This window comes from Bos grunniens, chromosome 2, assembly GCF_055505025.1.
Source record: "Bos grunniens cultivar Pamir isolate PY7600 chromosome 2, Bosgru_T2T1.0, whole genome shotgun sequence".
NCBI lineage: Eukaryota > Metazoa > Chordata > Mammalia > Artiodactyla > Bovidae > Bos > Bos grunniens.
The window spans coordinates 4821068-4838025 of record NC_141166.1 but is presented as its reverse complement, the minus strand read 5'-3'; the positions used below and the strand labels follow the sequence as shown (position 1 = coordinate 4838025).

Genomic DNA, 16958 nt, shown 5'->3' with positions numbered 1-16958 from the left:
GAGACCAGCTCTTGTTCAACTTCCTCATTAGGTAGGGAGAAACTGAGGCCCGGAGTGGGACTTGCCCAAGGCCACACAGAGTCAGTGGCTAGAACCTGTGCATTCTGACCTCCAGCCGGGTGCTTCTTTCATGATGCTGGGGCAGTTGGATCCCCAAGAGGTACGTATGTAGAGCAGACCCAGCAGGACCCTGTACCTTGTTCTACATAGATGGGATGGGCGGGGGGTGGGGACCAGTCTCTCCAGGGGGTAGTGAAGCCTTACTGATTTTTCCTATGCGCCCATCCAGTGCTGGTGCTGGAGAGTTCCTGGAGGCGTGGGGCTAGGATGCTGACCATGGAACGTTCCACCTGTGGGTCAGATGACTAGGGAGCCAGGCCTCCATATGAGCGCAAAGGGCAGCTGGCCAAGGTTGTTCCCCCGGGCACTTCAGGGGGCGCCAGCGCTCAGCTTGGTGGGTCCTGCCCGGGCTGCACATTTGGGCAGAGGCAGAGTCAAGCCCGGAGAAGGCGATGGCACCCCACTCCAGTACTCTTGCCTGGAAAATCCCATGGATGGAGGAGCCCTGTAGGCTGCAGTCCATGGGGTCGCTCAGAGTTGGACACGACTGAACGACTTCACTTTCACTTTTCACCTTCATGCATTGGAGAAGGAAATGGCAACCTACTCCAGTATTCTTGCATGGAGAATCCCAGGGACAGGGGAGCCTGGTGGGCTGCTGTCTACGGGGTTGCACAGAGTCAGACACGACTGAAGCAACTTAGCAGCGGCAGCAGCAGGAGAGTCAAGCCCAGGCCTCCTGACCCCCAACCTCGGTTGTCTGCTCAGCTTCCTCCGCACCAGCTTGGCTCCTGGCCCGGTGAATGTAACCGAGAGAAGGCAGGAGCCAGGAGGGCAGAGCCCGGCCCAGCCCGGGTCTCAGCCTGGCTCCTGGGGCTTCCCTGGGGCTGGTCTCTAGCCCCACCATTGTCCCCAGTGATTACAGGGCTGCCAGGCCTGGCTGCGGCCCAGACACTCCTCCTGGGCCCTCCCAGGGGCATGGGTCCCTGACCTCATCATCCTAAGGAGCTGAGTCAGGAATTCCCCAGGCCCCAGCCTGTCTCTGTGGATGACTCTCCAGGCCTTAGCTTGTCCCCGAAGGGACAAGGGGCGGCCAAGGGCTTCCCTGCCTCTCTCTGCCCCTTCCCGGGCAGCCCGGCGGGGCTGAGGGTGCTGTGTGTGCACTGCGTGTGCACAGCTGTGCGTGTGCAGGGTGGGCTTCCTCTCCTGGCATACCTCCTGGACACGATTCACACACATGCAGTGCTCGTTCTGAGCGCTCACTGTGTGCGGCAGGCAGGCGTGTGGGTGTGTTTGCCTAAGTTCTTGCTGGGCCCTTTGTCTGCCCAGGGTAGGGATCGCCCATGTGTGTGTTGTGTGCATGAGCTATGCACAGCATGTGTGCATGCGCACTGGTGGGTAAAGCAACCCGTGGGGCAGATACACTCACCCTGAGCACCCACTGAATATGCTGGTGCACTGCATGTGGCATCTAAGTGTGTGCATGTGTGCACGTGTGTGTATACTTTGTGTGTGTTCACGTTGCACGTGCACATTGTATGTACACATGTGTGAGCACACTGTGTGTACAGGTAGTGTGTGTATCCACTTTGTGTACACTTTTGTGTATACATGTGTGCATACTGTGTGTGTGCAAATTTTATGTACACTTTTTGTGTGTCCATGTTGCATGTGCACGTGGGCATGTACACAGTGTGATGCACATATGTGTGTACAGATTGTATGTGCATGGTGTGTGTGCACACACTGTGTGTGCAAGTGTGTGTGCATGTTGGGGGGAGTGCACACAGCGGTAGGTCCTCTGAGGTCCAGGGTGGTCTCTGGTGTGCGTAGGGGAAGGGCTTCTGGTTCAACGTGTGTTCCCTGCTGAGTCTCGGCTCAGCGCAGGCAGGCCCAGGGAGAGAGTTGCCTGTAGGACCTGGAGGCAGCTGGATCAGCGTGGACGCTGGTACCACTCAGACACCTCAGCATGGACATCTCCTCCTGTAGAGACAAAGGAGACAGTCCCAGGGGGCCTCTCTTGCCCTTTGATATTGCCTCTGGGACCCCTGCTATTTTTGAGGATCCTGTGCATAGTAGGTCCTTGAACCTCTGTGCAGGGATTGCTGGCCTGGAAGCTCCTCAGTTGCACCTGACTTCACAGCTGGGTGGACATCCAGCTCCTGGGATGGAAAGAGGGAAGGATAACATCTGAAACTCACATCCATCCTCCGATGTGCCCTCCTGTAATCTCGGCATAAGACACAGTGCTCTCTCCTCTCCCCCCTTCCCCGTTTCGAGGCTGCCATGGCAACGCAGGAGTTGGCTCACCATCTGCTGCCTGTGGGACCTCAGTCAGGCCTTTCCCATGCTAGGAATTAGTGTGCAGAGGCACCTGACCTGCTCGGGGGCAGCCATTGGCCACATCTGGTGCCTCTCAGTCCTGGAGTGTTTGGAGGCAAGGCAGCCTGGAGTCCCTCTGGCTGCTGGAGAAGTGTGGACGTGGAGAGAGCCCATGGTTCTCCCTGGGGCTAACTTCTCTTAGTAACATCCTAACACCCTCTCTCAGGGAAGGGTCGAGACTTATTTACACTAGAGTGCAAATGACTGACCCCTTTTGGGAGTGCAATGGTTGGGTATGCAGAAACCTCAACTTTAACAGAAACTGGAAGCTTAAACGATCAGATTATCAACAGGGGAGATTTTAGGCATGACAGGGAAGTGTGGGATATTAATTTAAGACCCAGTTGCTAAGGTGGTTCTGGTTATGCCTCGGAGCTACTGCAAATCTAACTTGTCCTTGGGTGTCAGTGGGAGTTGGGGAGGGGCAGGCCTCATCTGGCCTGGATCTCTGAGGTCGTTGCCTCCACTGGGAGCTGAGTTTTTCCTCCTGGACTCAGAGGTTCCCCTACCCCCACTGCTGGCTCCTCTGCATTTGTTTTCTTTGGAAGAATGTTCTCCCTTGGATGCTCAGTGCTTAGTGTAAAGAGAACAGTGGAGAGGAGGAGGGAGTCAGGATTCCAGCGGAGCAGTGAAGTAGGGGGTACGAAGGGGTGACTGGGAGTGGTGGGTGGGAGAAGCAGAGAGAGAGGGAGGCAGAGAAGGGAGGTCTTAAGGAACATGGGGACAGTTACAGGGTCACCTTGAACCCCTGATCTGCTGTTAGAGGGTGCATAACTGTGAATGAGTGACTTCCCCGCCTGGTGACTCAGTTTCCTTATCTGTGAAACGGGTACAGTAACCTCCCAGGGTGACTGTGAGGGCTGGGGAAGATGCATGTGGAGGCCTGGCATGGTGAGAGCACGTGGCGGCCGCTTCTGCCCACCCCTTTTCTTCCTTTGATTCTGTGTCAGAGAAGGAAGTTTCTAGACCCTGCCCCAGGCCCTCAACTCTTAGAGGGAAGATGCTTTGGCATCTGAGCCCATCTCCTGCTGACCTGGGTCCCACGGTCTGCCTGAGCGAGGAAGCACCTCCCTCAGGCCCTGGGCAGGTCCCACCGGCCTCCTCACCAGGCAACAGGTCCACAGGCTGGGAGTAACCCACATAAATCCAGGTCGGTGTACTGGGCTCCACCTCAGGGGCCCCCAGCCCAATCCCAGGCCCAGGAACTGGGACAACCCGGGAGATAAACAGAGGAGTCTTTCTCAGAGGTGGAGCCCGTCTCCTCCCCACCCCCAACGTCAGGCCCAGCAAGGCCCCAACAGCACCCAGCTTGTTGTGGTAGGCAAGATAAAGGGTGCAGATGAGGGAGGGAAGGGGGGAGCAGGGCAGGCTAACAAACCCTCTCCATCAGCCAGCTCCTCTCTCTGAAATCCTAGCATCTGCAAATTTATTTCTGCCAGCAATTTACCTTTTCTGCAAGCAAGAGAAATCTGTTCTTGTTTATGAGTCATTGCTTTTTCAGAAACATTAGAAAAAGCAGCATCTGCAGTTGGGAATAAGACAGTGGCAGGGCCAGTCAAAATGAGCCCTGGCATGAAGTCTAATGTGGTCTCACTCCCATTCAACCAGAGGCGATTATTTTGTTGGCTTGAAGTGCATAGCTTTATTAATATCCACCCAGCCTCCTTTTTGGATGAAGCAAGCATTTTTTTTTTCTTTTACGTAAATAAACGTTGAAGCTTACATCCAAAGCTTTATTTGACATGATGTAATAAACTGGAAAATATGCTCTCCATAGAAACCTTTAAGAATTGTTAAGTTAGAATAGTCTGGGTTGGGGTTTAGTATTAGATCCACAGCTGGGGCTGCAGAAGGGTGGCTGGACCCTGTTTTGGGGGAGGAAGGCTGGCCTACCGTTTGGTCCTCTGTGAGGACACCTCCACCAGGCAACCCCCTGGGGGTCCTTCCAGGGGCTGCCCTCCTCCCCCTGGGTGCCTCGGTCAGGCACCTCAGGGCACCACCTCAGGTGGTGCAGAGCTTGCCAGTTGTCCCCTATACATGTGACTCTCCAGCTCAAGACTACATTTCCCAGTCTCCTTTGCAGTTAACCTGACCATGTGACTGGGATCAACCAATAGGATGTGAATAAAAAAAATGATGCCAGCAATTTCTAGGTTGGCCCATTAAAAGGACAGGACTGGACTTTCCTTTCCCCTTCCCTTTTCCCCATGGCTGGAGCAGACCCCTTGGAACCCAGCATGGAGGCCTATGTGAAGGCTGGCAGAGGTGCCCTGGTTATGGATCTTTGGACTATCATGTGAGAGAGATGTGAATTTGTATCTCATTAAGTCAATGTATTTTGAGGTCTGTTTGTTACAACAGCTCATCTTGCAAAGGTACCTTCTTCATGTGGCAAACACAGCTTGATAACTCTTCCAAATCCTGTAGTGATTTACTTGTGTGTTCAGTTACAATCAGTATAGCATTATGGTTCGAAGTCTGTGGTTAGACCTGCTTTCAAAGCCTCGTTCCCTCACCTAGCAGCTTGTGACTTTTGATTACTTAATCTCACGGCACTGCGGTAATTTCAGTAAGAAATGTCTTTTCACATAGTGACCTTGTCCATGCTCACATGCATATGTCACTGGAACTAAGGTTCCATGGGACAAAGCACTCTCATTATCAGGGGTACACTCTGATAGTTTCCATTCCAGTGGTTCTCAAAGTGTGGTCCCTGGACCGGCAGCATCAGCATGACCTGGGAACTTGCAATTTCTTGAGACCCATCCCAGACCTGCTGAACTGGAGATTCTGGGGGTAGTGCCTAGAAATTTGTTTCAACAGGCCTTCTGGGTGATTCCAATGAGACTAGAGTTTGAAAACCACTGTTTTACTCTATTTTAAAAAATGGAGATTATTCATCACCTAAATTGATCTCATCACCCACAAATCAGAATCATGAGTCATGCAGACTTTGTGGACGTCTGTTTCCCTGCTGGCATCCCTTTCTTCTTCTCCTTCCCCCTCCTTCCCCTCCCCTTCCCTTCTCTCCCCTCATTTCCCTCCTTCCTTCTCTTTTTCCTCCTCCTCTTCCTCTCTTCCTCCACCACCTTCTTCCTTTCCTTCCCTTTCTTCTCCTCTTCCTCCTCCTCCTTCTTCTCAAAATTTCAGTACAGGAACTAACTCTGGTCTATGACTCCACGGAGAGGTCCAGACAGTCCTGGCCAACTGATGCAGTGGTTGGTTCAGGGATGAGCTCATGATCTTTGTTGTCCAGTTCAGTTCAGTTTGGTTCGGTTCAGTTGCTCAGTTGTGTCCGACTCTTTGTGACCCCATGGACTGCAGCACGCCAGGCCTCCCTGTCCATCACCAACTCCCGGAGCTTACTCAAACTCATGTACCATTGTGTCGGGGATGCCATCCAACCATCTCATCCTCTGTTGTCCCCTTCTCCTCCCACGTTCAATCTTTCCCAGTATTGGGGTCTTTTCCAATGAGTCAGTTCTTTGCATCAGGTGGCCACAGTCCTGGAGTTTCAGCTTCAATATCAGTCCTTCCAGTGAACACTCAGGACTGATCTCCTTTAGGATGGACTGGTTGGATCTCCTTGCAGTCCAAGGGACTCTTTGTTGCCCAATGAAATGCAAATAAGGGACAGTGGCTGGAACTACTGAGAAAGAGGAGCTTTCTTCCCAGGGGTCGCTGAGTTGTTGGAAAAGAACCCCAGGCCACAGGCTGCCTGATGCTACAGGCATCTCAGAGGAGAGAAGCTGAGAGATGGAGGGATGTGCTGAGGCCTTTGGCATTCTGCATCGTCTTATGCTTGATCCCAGGCACAGCTGACTCTCAGAGGTTCTAGAGGAGTCCGGCTCATGTTGCTTATGGCAAGAAAATTGAAAACACAGCCTTTATTACTCTTTGGTCCTTCTTGTCTCAGTCTTCCCATTCTCTCATTGTAATCCCTTCCCAAATAAATAATCTATACCCAGGTCCTTGTGCCAGGCTCTGTTCCCACGGAAACCCAAGCAAAGACAGACAGATCCCTGTCGATCTTTGAGCATTTGGATCCAGCCAGACCTGAAACAAACTCTACTCTTGGGCTTTTCAGTTAAGTAAGCCCCGAATTCCCCTGCCCCCATTTTCGGCTATGTGTATTAGTGACCCACTACTGTGTAACAGTAACCACTAATAGGGATTCCCTGGTGCCTCAGATGGTAAAGAGTCTGCCTGCAATGCAGGAGACCTGGTTCGATCCCTGGAGAAGGGAATGGCAACCCAGTCCGGTATTCTTGCCTGGAAGATTCCATGGGCAGCGGAGCCCGGCGGGCTATAGTCGGACACAACTGTGACTGACACTCTCACTCTCACTGTGTAACAGATTATCTCCGAGCTCTGTGGCTTTAAACAACAACGTTTAGTATCACGGTTTCTGTGGGTGAGGAGTCCGGGAGTGGTGTTCCTGGGGCCCCTGGCTCAGGGTCCCTCGTGAGACTGCAATAAAGATGTCAGCTTAAATGGCTTAGCTCAGAGCTTGACTGAGAAAGGATCTGCTTGCAAGCTCACCTCTGGTGGCAGAACTCGGTTCCTCATGGGTTGTTGGATTGAGGTCCTCAGATGTTTGCTCTCTGTTAGTCAAAGGTGGCCCTCAGCTCCTTGCCACGTGGGCCTCTCCCCAGGGCAGCTCACAACACAGCAGAGCAAGCAGCACAGACACCAGAGTCATTGATCCCCTGGTTTTTCAAGTGACAGCCTAACACTTTTTGTAGTGTTCTACTTGTTAGAAGCAAGTCTCTAGGTGACCCTAATCCTAGCCCTAACCCTAGCACACATGCAAGGGGAGGGGATTACACAAGGACACGGGTACCAGGGAGTGGGGACCTTCGGGAGTCAGCTTGTTATTAATAATAGAAGCTGCCTACCTCGAGCTACAAGAAGTAAGAGACCCAGGTCCAAGACAGAGCTGGAGAGGCCTTGAGGATGGAGCTTGACCTTCCAAACCCACCTTTGATTGGTCCCAAGGTAAGGAGAGGTTACAGGCATCTTGGGGACACTTGGAGAATGGAGAGTCCACAAAGGTTCTGGTGGGGAGGAAATGAAAGAAGGAAATGGAATGTGGGGGTTGCCCTTATGGTTCAGGCAAAACCCACAGAAGATCATTGCTGTTTTCTTCTTTAAGGGCTGCTCTCTCTGTTGGATCTTCACTGTGGTATTATAGTACTAGCTAACATTATTTTATATTTATTCTGTGTCCATTCCTGGATGAGGAACTTCACTTGCGTGATCTCATTTAATACTCGTCCTGTAAGATCAGACTTGAAAGTATCCTCACTTTGCAATATGAGGAACCTGAGGTACAGAGGAGTTATGTAACTTGCCTGAGAACACACAGCTATTAAAGTGGTGTCACTGGAATTCATCAGAGACCGTCTTTACCAGCAAGGTGATAAAAAACATCTCAGTACAGTAGCATAAAAGCATTCATGGAGGCTTGAACACATTCATTCATTCAGAGCCTTAATCCTTCTCTTTCATACACGGTCTTTATTTCCTGACTTCCCAGGCGGAGAAAGTGGTAAAGAATCTGCCTGCCGATGCAGGAGATGCAAGAGACGCGGGTTAGATCCCTGGATGGGGAAGATCCCCTGAAGGATGAAAAATGACAACCATTTCAGTATTTCTTCCCTGGAAAACTCTATGGACAGAGCAGACTGGCGGGCTACATACAGTCCATGGGGTCGCGAAGAGTTGGATGTGAGTGAGTATGCACATGCTAAGCTCCTCATGCTTAGCTTTCCTGTTACTGGGTTTTCATTATTGCCAGCATTTCTAAACAGGTCACTAAGAGTCGGATACAACTGAGCGTCTTCACTTTCACTTTTCACTTTCATGTACTGGAGAAGGAAATGGCAACCTACTCCAGTGTTCTTGCCTGGAGAATCCCAGGACAGGGGAGCCTCATGGGCTGCCCTCTATGGGGTCGCACAGAGTTGGACACGACTGATGCGACTTAGCAGCAGCAGCAGCAGCTAAACCTTCTTTGGGTCATGGAGGCTTTAGAGAAAGCATTGAAAACTACGGACCTTCCCTTCCACCAAAAATGCCTTCATGCACTCAAACTCACATTAGCCATATGATTTTAGGTGGTGATTGACTTTGTGAAGGGGCCTTTCTCATTGGCTCAGCTTGGGTCTTGTGGCCATGCTGGAACCAATCACTGTGGTGTAGGGGGTCTGGTGCTCTGATTGGCCAGTTACTAAGGGACCGTGGCATCCCATCCTCTCATTTTACTGATGGAGAAATTAGAGCCTACAGGGGAGACTGACTATCTTACAGTCACGCAGCTTTGGTGCCCAGGTCAGACTCGGGCAAGAAGGCATGACTGTCCCTTGGCCTGCAGGTTCATCCCAGGCTGATGTGACTGACTTGCTGAAGTGTTCCCAGCCACCTGTTCTGAGCCTGGCACACAGTAGGCATTTAATAAGCAGTAGAGAAATTGATCTGCAAGCCCCCATGAAAGAAACAATGAGAATAAAGTATGTTTACCCAGGGAGAGCCTGGAGCACTGTTCCACAGAATGTTATTAGACATTCCATGAAAAAGACATTGCTTCATGAGGATGTAAATTTGTGAAACACTGGACTAAACAAAGCGAATTGGCTTCCTTACTTTAGAACGTCTCAAAATTCTTAATAGGCTCAATGCAGAGAATCCCCTCAAGGGAGGATATAGCATGCAGTGTTTTCCAAACTGGTTTGATCATGCAATCCTCCTTATTAAATGAGATTTTTGAAGAATCAGTGATTAGAGAATCATATTTTGGGGAATTCCAGGAACACAGGATCGGCGTGGACCAGGGCGGTCAGGGAAGGCTTATTGGAGAAGGAGGTGCTTCAGTTACATTCAAAGTCAGGAGGATTAGGAGAATTAGATGAGAGCAGGGAAGCCATCCCAAATGAATCGCAGGAGAAAGCACTAAATAATAATATTATAGCGCATATGAGTGAGAAGATTTATATTGGTCAAGACTCCATTGGAGACAAGCATCAGAAGTGTAATTCAGGCTGGTTTAGGCAAAAAAAGGGAATTTATTGGTCCATGTAACTGATTTCAGGTGTGGCTGGATCTAGGTGCTTGAACCATGCCCTTGGGGATAAGTATTGACTTTGTTCACAGACAGGCTCTTTTCTGGAGGAGGAGGGCCTGGCATGTCCAGGCTCCCACAGTGCCAGCTAGCAACCTCAGCAGGAAGTGAGATGCTTCCGTACAACTGTTTCCACCAAAGTCCCAGGATGGACTCTCATTAGCTCTTCTTGGGTCATGTGCTTACTCTGGCACTGATCACCACAGCCGAGGGCATTTGGTGCCCTGATGGCCAGCTCCTTAGAAACCATAGCACCCCATCTTCTCATTGACAGATGGAGAGATGGGAGCCCAGAGAGGGCAGATGACTTCCCCAAGGTCTCAGAGCTTTCAGTTCAGGGATCTTTCTGCCACAACTGGTGCCTGGGGGCTGCTTAGATCAGCATGGGCCACACCAGATGCCTGCTGGCTTCCTCATACTGAATGAGGTGGTGGGATCCTGCCTGGAGAAGAGGCTACCAAGGACCAGAGTTCCAAGGCCTTGAAGGAGCAGACAGGCTATAGGAACAGCCGGGTGACTGAGTTGGCTGTGAACATGTGCAGGGTGGGCTGTGGTCAGGGAAGACAAAGAGAAGCCAGGTCTCCCTGGCTCCTAGCGGCAATGAGTGGGAGAGAGGGATGGTTTGGGACCATCTGTCCATATGGGGTCTGTCTGAGGCCTGGGGTGTCTGGCCAACTCTTCCTTCTCCCTGAATTTCCATAGGCGCTTGATTCTACCTTCTCAACATCTCTAAACAATCCACTTCTCTCTGCTTCTACTGACCCCATTCTAGCCCAAGTTATCGTCAGTCTTAGCCTGATCCCAAGGGGAGGCCTGGAGCATGACTCAGTGAGAGAAGGGGGTCAGCCCTTGCCCGCCAGTCATTGACTGTGTCCCCCCTCACCCTCCACCTGGAGGAGGAAGTAACCCCCAGGCCTTTTCTGGTGAGACAGCTTGGGTTGGCTGAGGGCGGTAATCCAGAGACTGGGCAGATGTGAGCTGCTGGGAGCCCACGTCCCAGCAGCTGGGGGCTAGTGTGCCCATAGCCCTCTCAAAACGAGGTCCTGGGAGCCCCTGGCATCAGCCTCCTTGAGGAACTTGCTAGAATGCCCTGGCCCCCACCTGCTGACTCAGATTCTGCAACAGGATCCCCAGCCCTTGAGCACCTGAAAGTTCAAGAAGCAACCTATGAAATGGCCTCAGGGGACTGCTGTGAGGCTTGAGTGAGATTAAGGCGCAGAAGGCAGCACGTGAAAGAGCGTCCGGTCCACAGTAGTTGCTGTTATTCTGATTTGCATCCAGGTGTGTTGCGTGTGCTTGCTTACCCAGATTCTTAAATGTGCAATTACACGAGTGCCGGGAGGAGAGGCTGTGTCACTGGCAGAATTCAGTGCACAACGAGATGTGGGCCCTTTGTTCAGAACTCAGACAGCAGACAGAGCCTTGGACCAGGCTCCCAGGCCCTTGTGAACTCAGGACGGCTGGTGACCGCCTCGCGGGCAGGAGGAGGAAGAGGGCAGGATGCGGCGCGGATGCGCCTGTTTGAGGCCCTGCTGCTTCCCGAGTTTCCTTCCTCCGGTGATTTGGCCCATCCTTCAGGTTTTACAGGTGAGACACGCCTGGGGGAGGGGTGCCAGACAGGGGATTGGACCCCCATCTTCCGTTTCCCCGTTCCTCAGGCCACGCTCCAGCAACATGAGTCTGAATGAACTTGACTCCGGGGAATGGCTGAGAACTCGCAGCCCAGAAATGCTCTCTCACGTTTGCACACTGTGAAGAGACTTTTGAGTACGTTCCCCCGTGCATCGTGGGTCTCCATTCCCAGGGAGCGCTCTCCGCTCGGGAAGGGGTGTGAAATTTAATTTGCACTAATTATCCCGAAGTGAGAGGAGCGGGAAATGAGTTGGCTCTGCACGTTCGGCCTCTTCCAGCAGCTCCAGTTCCCCGGGCGGCAGTTTATTTATGTGCGAGGGGTGGGGGCTGGGGTGGGGTGGGGTGCTGTTACCAAGGCAACGGCAGCTGCTGGGATTGGGGAGGGGAGTGGTTCTGGGTGGGGAAACCAGATGGAGGAAGGGGAGGGAGTCAGTGAGGGCTGCAGCGGGATTGGGGAGCGTGTCCTTCCTGGCGATGGTGTGGGGGGTCTTCTGCCTAGCCCCCTCCTCACCCTCCATCTCTGATAGGGGAGGGGAGAGGAGGGGCAGAGAGGGAAGGAGGTCTTTTCCTGCCTTACGTGGGGGAGGCCTTTGGCAGCTCCATCCCAGGAGACAGACGGATGACCCAGTCTGGAGGGTGAGAAGCTTTCAGTGATTCTCTGGGGGCAGGGCAGTCCTTCTGAGGCCCCCAGGGTCAGGGTTGAGCCCGAGGGCAGAAACCCAAAGAGGCGGCTAGCTGAGGGCTCCCTGGACAGGGAGAAGGTGGGACCCTGGAGCCAAGGACAAAATGCCCAGCGGGTCTCCTCTGGCTCCTTTCCACCTCCTTCCTCTGCTCCAACCCTCGCCCTTCTCCCTGCCCCCTTCTCCCCGCCCCTTCCCCCAATCCCCCTCCTCCCCCCTCGCACCCCCAACCTCCCCTCCCCCCATCCCCCTCCTCCCCCTTTTGTCTCTCCCTAGAGACGCTCTTTCCTGCCACCACTAGAGGGCGCCGAGGCGCCACGGTCGCCCCCAGTCCATCAGCCTTAGGACTGGTTGGGGGGCGCCTTGATTGGGGGGCTGGGTGGGTGGGGCAGGGGGCGGAGGCCCCGCAGCAACTGGGTTCTCAGTAGAACTGGGCTGATTCTGGCTTGTTCGCATCCTGGGGCAGGTCTGGGTTGGCCCTCCAGGGCAAAGGATGTTACAAAACCCAACCCCCTAATAGCTGTTAAGGGAAGGAGTTTGGAGGGGAGAGCATGCGCCTGCTGTGTGAGCTGGGGCAAGTCTCATCATCTCTCCGAGTTCCGGGAAATGGGGGCAAGCAGCCCACTTCAGTGGGGGAGTGGATAGAAGAACATACAGGAGGAGAGGCATGGCAGACCGTCCAATGGGAGCTCGAAGTGAAGTGACTTTCCCAAGATCGTACTAGTACGGAAGATCAGATCCGGAACTGGACCCCAAATCTGCCTGAATCCAAACCTGACGTCCTAACAGGTAGTGATGCCTGCGGACCTGCTACCACTCTTCCTAGTTGTTTGGAAGTAACGGTTTTCCAGCGGTCATGTACGGATGTGAGCGCTGGGCCGTAAAGAAGACTGAGCGCTGAAGAATTGATGCTTGTAAACTGTGGTGCTGGAGAAGACTCTTGAGAGTCCCTTGGACTGCAAGGAGATCCAGTCAGTCTATCCTAAAGGAGATCAGTCCTGAGTGTTCACTGGAAGGACTGATGCTGAAGCTGAAATTCCAATACTTTGGCCACCTGATGTGAAGAGCTGACTCATTTGAAAAGACCATGATGCTGGGAAAGATTGAGGGCAGGAGGAGAAGAGGAGGATGAGACGGTTGGATGGCATCACTGACTCAATGGGCATGAGTTTGTGTAAACTCCAAGAGTTGGCGATGAACAGGGAGGCCTGGCGTGCTGCAGTCCGTGGGGCCACAAAGAGTTGGACACAACTGAGCGACTGAACTGAACTGAATTGGAGTAATAACTGGGCAGCAGCTGAGTAGCATGTGGGAAGAGGAGAGGGAAACGGATTCTCTGTCTCCTTTAAAACATAAAAATTGTGAGAAGTGGGTGCCTGTCAGTCACTCACTCTTTAGAGAAACTTAGTAGCATCTTTCCTGGCCGTGAGATGGAGTGTAAGAGTGCATGTATGGCAGCAGCAGGAGGGCATCGGCCCCACCAGCGGGTTAGAGAGCTGGCGCTGCTACTAGCCCACTGTGTGACCTCAGCCAGTCCCTTCCTCTTTGACGGTGTTGTCTCCCGCTTGTACAGTAAGGGTACTGAACTGAATGTACTACCACAGTCTCTTCCAGATTAGAGAACTGATGTAGACTTCTTTCTCCTGGGGGTCTGGTGTGGGGCAGCAGTTCTTTACTCACTCAGATGTGTCCAACTCCTTGTGACCCCATGGACTGCGGCACACCAGGCTCCCCTGTCCTTCACTATCTCCCAGAGTTTGCTCAAACTCGTGTCCATTGAGTCGCTGATGCCCTCAAACCACCTCATCTTCTGTTACCCCCTTCTCCTCCTGTCCTCAATCTTTCCCAGCATCAGGGTCTTTTCCAATGAGTCAGCTCTTTGCATCAGGTGGCCAAAGTATTGGAGCTTCAGCTTCAGCATCAATCCTTCCAATGAATATTCAGGACTGATTTCCTTCAGGATTAACTGGTTTGATCTCCTTACTGTCCAAGGGACTCTCAAGAGTCTTCCCCAGTACCACAGTATGAAAGCATCAGTTTTTCAGTGCTCAGTCTTCTTTATGGTCCAACTCTCACACCCGTACATAACTACAGGGAAAAACCATAACTTTGACAGGATGGACCTTTGTTGGCAAAGTGTGTCTCTGCTGATTGGTTTGTCATAACTTTTCCCCAAGGGGACTTCCCGTGTGGTGCTAGTGGTGATGCTGTTATGAGCATTTGTGTACAAGTTTTTGTGTGGACATATGTTTTCATTTCTTTTGGTGTATTGTACCCAGGAGTGGAATTACTGGGTGGGCTCCCGGGTGGGGTTAGTGGTAAAGAGCCTTGTCTGACAATGCAGGAGATATAAGAGATGTGGGTTCTATCCTTGGGTTAGGAAGATCCCCTGGAGGAGGGTATGGTAACCCACTCCAGTATTCTCTGCAGAAGGGAATGGCTACCCGCTCCAGTATTCTTGCCTGGAGAATTCCATGGACAGAAGAGCCTGGCGGGCTACAGTCCATGGGGTCGCAAAGAGTTGGACACGGCTGAGCGATTTTCAGGGTAACTTTATGGGGCTTCCCTTATAGCTCAGTTGGTAAAGAATCAACCTACAATGCAGGAGACCGAGGTTTATAACTTGTGTCAGGAAGATCTCCTGGAGAAGGAAAGGGCAGCCTGCTCCAGTATTCTTGCCTGGGAAATCCCATGGACAGAGGAGCCTGGTGGGCTACAGTCCATGGTGTTGCAACAGTCAGACACGACTTGGTGAATAAACCACCACCAGGGTAACTTCATGTTTAGGCTTTTGAGGAAACGCAAGACTTTTTCCGTAGCAGGGTGTGCCATTTTACATTCCCACTGGCAATGTATAAGCTTTCCAGTTTTTTCGTATCTTTTTCAGTGTTCATTATATTCTGACTCTTTGATTACAGCCGTTCTAGTGGGTTTTGTCACATCATAGTTACATTTTGTGTTTCCCTGATTGCTAATTATGTTGATTATATTTTGTGTGTCTTTGGATATTTGTGTATTTTCTTGGGAGAAATGTCTATTCAGATCCTTTGATAGTGAAAGTGAAAGTTGCTCAGTCATGTCCAACTCTTTGCGACCCCATGGATTGTATAGTCCCTGGAATTCTCCCGGCCAGAATAATGGATTGGGTAGCCTTTCCCTTCTCCAGGGGATCTTCCCAACCCAGGGATCGAACCCAGGTCTCCCATATTGCAGGCAGATTCTTTACGAGCTGAGCCACAAGGAAAGCCCAAGAATACTGGAGTGGGTAGTCTACCCCTTCTCCAGGGGATCTTCCCGACCCAGGAATCGAACCGGGGTCTCCTGCATTGCAGGCGGATTCTTTACCAACTGAGCTATGAGGGAAGCTTCTTCCCTTTAATTTGGATTATTTACTCTTTTATTATTGAGTTGTAGTGGGAGACCTGAGTTCGATCCCTGGATTGGGAAGATCCCCTGGAGAAGGGAAAGGCTACGCACTGCAGAAGTGTTCTTTATATATTCTAGATATAAGTCCCTTATCAGACAGATAGTTTACAAAGATTTTCTCCCAAGGAGGTGAAGGGTTTTTTCACTTCCTCAATAGTGTCCTTTGAACACGAAAGGTTTTAATTTCGATGAAGTCCAGCTTACTTGCTCTTTTTCTTGTTGTTGCTTTTGGTGTCACATCTAAGAATCTATTGCCAAATTCAGGTCATGAAGATTTACCCCAAGAGTTTTTTCTAGGAGTTATATAATTTTGGGTCTTACATTTAGATCTTTGATCCACTTTGAGTTGACTTCTTTGTGTGTATGTTGTGAGGTGTGAGCCAAGCTTCGTTCTTTTCCGTGTGGCTCTCCAGTTGTCCCAGCACCATTTGCTGATGAGACAATTCTTTCCACACTGAACGGTCCCAGTATTCTTGTCAAAAGTCAGCTGACCATGTGGGACTTCTCTGATGGTCCAGTGGTTAGGACTTTGCACTTCCACTGCAGGGGGCCTGGGTTTGATCCCTGATAGGGAACTCAGGTCCCACGTGCTGTGCTGTGTGGCCAAAAAAGAAAGAAAGAAAGAAAAATCAATGGACCATAGATGTATGAGTTTTTTCCTGAACCCTCAGTTCCTTTCTACTGGCATGTATGTCTATCCTCTATCAATATCACACTTTTGATTTCTGTAGCTTTGAAGTAAGTTTTGAAATTGGAAACTGTAATTCCTCCAACAAAGTTCAGAACTTTGTTCTTCTTTTTTCAAGATAGTTTACTGTCCCTGGTGGTCTCATGGTTAGGATTTGGTATTCTCTCTTAAGATAGTTTGACTCTTTGAGGTCTCTTGCAATTCCACATGAATTTTTGGATTGGGTTTTCCATTTCTGCCATTTCAAGAAATGCCATTGAAATTCTGATAGGCATTACACTGAGTTCAGAGGTCAGTTTGGGTAGTAATGCCATCTTAATAATTTTTAATTTTATGGTCCATGAACATATGACATCTCGAGATTTATGTAGGTCTCCTCTATTTTCAAACAATGCTTTATGGTTTTCAGATGGTAAATTTTGCCTTTATTTTGTTAAATTTATTCCTAAGTATTCTATTCTTTTAGATGCTAATGAAAATGGAACTGTGTCTTAATTTTATTTTTGGATTTTTCACTGCAAGTGTATAAAAATACAGATTTTGGGTGGTCATTTTGTATCCTGCGACTGTGCTCAACTGGTTAGTTCTTTTAGTTTTTAGCAGGGTTCCTTAGGGTTTTCTTTATACATGATCATGTCATCTGTGAATAGAGGTGTTTTACTCCTGCCTTCTTCCCTCCCTTCCCCCTTTCCTTCCTTCCTCCTCTCTCTCCTTCCTTCCTACCTTTCTCTTTCCTTTTCCTGGACTAATTACTGTGGATTGATTAGATTCTCTAGTACAATGTTGAATAGAAGTGGTGAGAGTGGATAGTCCTGTCTTATTCCTGATATTAAGGGAAAAACATCCAGTATTTCACCATTAAGTATTATGTTAACTGTGGATTTTTCACAGATCTCCTTCAGCAGGTTGAAGAAGTTCCCTTCTATTCCCAGTTTTTTGAAAATTTTTTTTTGTCATAAAAAGATGTTGG

The 16958-nt window shown here is 50.6% G+C and overlaps 1 long non-coding RNA gene across 1 annotated transcript; it reads left to right on the top strand.

The window, feature by feature from the left end:
• The first annotated feature begins 210 nt into the window (after nt 1–210).
• Nucleotides 211–11521, top strand: LOC147377306 (uncharacterized). Its single transcript, XR_015136596.1, has 3 exons — nt 211–8172; nt 10871–11149; nt 11221–11521. It is a non-coding gene; the product is annotated as an uncharacterized LOC147377306 (long non-coding RNA).
• The last annotated feature ends 5437 nt before the right edge of the window (nt 11522–16958 follow it).